Here is a 3,915-nt window from a genome sequence, read left to right as displayed (position 1 = left end):
CTACTACTGGTCTCCCAGGAATCGATCAAAGCATAGACAGTTTGAGGCATTACTCCCATGGACTAAATTCGGCATGGTGCCTGTAGTATTCAATCCCGATGGAATTTCTGTGTTTCATCAACACACTCAAGGTCCACAGATTACAGGAAGCCTCCAGCTGTGCTTCGGAAACTACTACTGGTCTCCCAGGAATCGATCAAAGCATAGACAGTTTGAGGCATTACTCCCATGGACAAAAGTCGGCATGGTGCTTGTTGTTTTCAGTCCCGATGGAATTTCTGTGTTTCATCAACACACTCGAGGTCCACAGATTACAGGAAGCCTCCAGCTGTGCTTCGGAAACTACTAGTGGTCTCCCAGGAATCGATCAAACCATAGACAGTTTGAGGCATTACTTCCATGGACAAAAGTCGGCATGGTGCCTGTTGTATTCAATAGCGTTGGAATTTCTGTGTTTCATCAACACTCTGAAGGTCCACAGATTACAGGAAGCCTCCAGCTGTGCTTCGGAAGCTTTTACTGATCTCCCAGGAATCGATAAAAGCATAGACAGTTTGAGGCATTACTCCCATGGACAAAAGTCGGCTTGGTGCCTGTTGTATTTAATCCCGATGGAATTTCTGTGTTTCATCAACACTCTGAAGGTCTATAGATTACAGGAAGCCTCCAGCTGTGCTTCGGAAACTACTACTGTTCTCCCAGGAATTGATCAAAGCACAGACAGTTTGAGGCATTACTCCCATGGACAAAAGTCGGCATGGTGCCTGTTGTATTCAATCGCGTTGGAATTTCTGTGTTTCATCAACACTCTGAAGGACCACAGATTACAGGAAGCCTCCAGCTGTGCTTCGGAAACTACTACTGGTCTCCCAGGAATCGATCAAAGCATAGACAGTTTGAGGCATTACTCCCATGGACAAAAGTCGGTATGGTGCCTGTTGTATTCAATCCCGATGCAATTTCTGTGTTTCAGCAACACTCTGAAGGTGCACAGATTACAGGAAGCCTCAAGCTGTGCTTCGGAAACTATTACTGATCTCCCAGGAATCGATCAAAGCATAGACAGTTAGAGGCATTACTCCCATGGACTAAAGTCGGCATGGTGCCTGTAGTATTCAATCCCGATGGAATTTCTGTGTTTCATCAACACACTCAAGGTCCACAGGTTACAGGAAGCCTCAAGCTGTGCTTCGGAAACTACTACTGGTCTCCCAGGAATCGATCAAAGGATAGACAGTTTGAGGCATTACTTCCATGGACAAAAGTCGGCATGTTGCCTGTTGTATTCAATCGCGTTGGAATTTCTGTGTTTCATCAACACTCTGAAGGACCACAGATTACAGGAAGCCTCCAGCTGTGCTTCGGAAACTACTACTGTTCTCCCAGGAATTGATCAATCCATAGACAGTTCGAGGCATTACTTCCATGGACAAAAGTCGGCATGGTGCCTGTTGCATTCAATCCCGATGCAATTTCTTTCCCCCATTCTTGTCAATCGTTCCCTAATGCTCTCCCTGAAACTGTCTACAACTTCCGGTTCTGCCAGTTTATCCAGGTCCCATCTCCTCAAATTCCCACTTTTTAGCAGTTTCTTCAGTTTTAATGTACAGTTCATAACCAACAGATTGTGGTCAGAGTCCACATCTGCCCCTGGAAATCTCTGTCTTAGCATTATATAATCTATCTGAAACCTTCTAGTCTCCAGGGTTCTTCCATGTATACAACCTTCTTTCATGATTCTTGAACCCAGTGTCAGCTGTGATTAAGTTATGCTCTGTGCAAAATTCTACCATGCAGCTTCCTCTTTCATTCCTTACTGCCACTCCATATTCACCTACTACGTTTCCTTTTCTTCCTTTTCCTATTGCCGAGTTTCAGTCACCCACGACTATTAAATTTTCGTCTCCCTTCACTATCTGAATAATTTCTATTATCTCATCATACATTTCATCAATCTCTTCGTCATCTGCGGAGATAGTTGGCATATAAACTTGTACTACTGTGGTAGGCGTGGGCTTCGTATCTATCTTGGCCACAATAACGCGTTCATTATGCTGTTTGCGTGGCTTACCCGCATTCCTATTTTCCTATTCATTATTAAACCTACTCCTGCATTACCTCTATTTGATTTTTATTTATAAACCTGTATTCACCTGACCAGAAGTCTTGTTTCTCCCGCCATCGAACTTCACTAATTCCCACTATACCTTACTTTAACATATCCATTTCCCTTTTTAAATGTGCAATATGCAAAACAAAAATTATGCAGTTCCTGAAAGTTCATTTCTGAGATATTAACTATTTCCAACCTTAGTACTATTTGCAGATGACACTGATGTTGTAACTAGATCACAAAGTGAGTAAAACCTTCAGGAAACTGCAATATTGGTATTGCAAAATTTAGCACTGTGGTTTCAAAACTAACAGGCTCGTCATAAATTTTGTAGAAACTGTGTTAGTTAACATCAAACAACGGAAAGTTCAAGATGGCATAATGGCGATGTTATGAAAAGGATAGACTTTTACTCACCATCAAGTTGAGATGTTTGGTCAGACAGGTAAGGCAGTGAGACTGCTAAACAATTAAGCTTTCGGCAGTATGGCCTCGGCAGCCAGAGGCAGTGGTCGTGAGTGCGTGAGTTACGTTTGGGTGAATGTGTGTATGTATTTTGTTTAAATCAGAAGAAGGCCTTTTGGCCGAAAGCTTAACTGTTTAGCAGTATTCTTATTGTGCCTGTCTGCGATTCAGCATCTCCACTATATGATAGTTAACTTCCACACAGCGATATGAAGTGGGACAAGCATGTAATGGCAGTTGTGGGGAAGGTGGATGGTCGTCTTCGGTTCATTGGTAGAATTTTGGAAAGATGTGGTTCATCTGTAAAGGAGACCGCTTATACAACGCTGGTGCGACCTATTCTTGAGTACTGCTCGAACGTTTGGGATCCCTATCAGGTCGGATTGAGAGAGGACATAGAAGCAATTCAGAGGCAGGCTGCTAGGTTTGTTACTGGTAGGATTGACAATCACTCGAGTTTTATGGAAATGTTTCAGGAACTCGCGTGGGAGTCTCTAGAGGAAAGGAGGCGCTCTTTTCGTGAATCGCTACTGAGGAAATTTAGAGAACCAGCATTTGAGTCTGACTGCAGTACAATTTTACTGCCACCAACTCACATTTCGCGGAAAGATCACAAAGATAAGATAAGAGAGATTAGGGCTCGTACTGAGGCATATAAGTAGTCATTTTTCCTTCGTTCTGTTTGGGAGTGGAACAGGGAGAGAAGATGCTAGTTGTGGTCGAGGTACTCTCCGCCACGCACCGTATGGTGGATTGCAGAGTATATATGTAGATGTAGAACCTTCATCCTGAAAACACTTTTTTTATCACTGAGGAAAAAAATAGCTCAAATCAAAATGATACGAAATTATTAGACATACACAATCAGGAAGTTTTGAAGTGAGATATGCACCTCAACAATTTAAATAAAAAATTTAATACTGTTACATGCACTGTTAGAACTCTTATCAAATTATATGTTGCTCATCAGTTGTGCCAATGTACCATGGAGTATACAGCTGCTACTAATCCAATAACTATTTTTTTTTTTGAAGGAATTCAACAGTTTTCACACACAGAGAGACACACACAGACAGGCACAAACACACACACACACACACACACAACACAAAACACAAATACACACACGTGCGCGAGTGTATCTGAATTTCTAGATTATCATAATAAGTAAATAAGATTTACCAAACATTGCTAATTATAAGGTCACTATACATTACATCAATTTAGATTTCGTTTACGCCTATATTATTATCACTTATTAAATGAATTAATTATAAAGAAATTGTGCTACACATGACTTGTGCAGTATCATATGTATAACACTGTACTTAAATGAT

Source organism: Schistocerca gregaria, chromosome 2, assembly GCF_023897955.1.
Source record: "Schistocerca gregaria isolate iqSchGreg1 chromosome 2, iqSchGreg1.2, whole genome shotgun sequence".
In the NCBI taxonomy this organism is placed as follows: Eukaryota; Metazoa; Arthropoda; class Insecta; order Orthoptera; family Acrididae; genus Schistocerca; species Schistocerca gregaria.
This window is presented reverse-complemented; position numbering follows the sequence as displayed.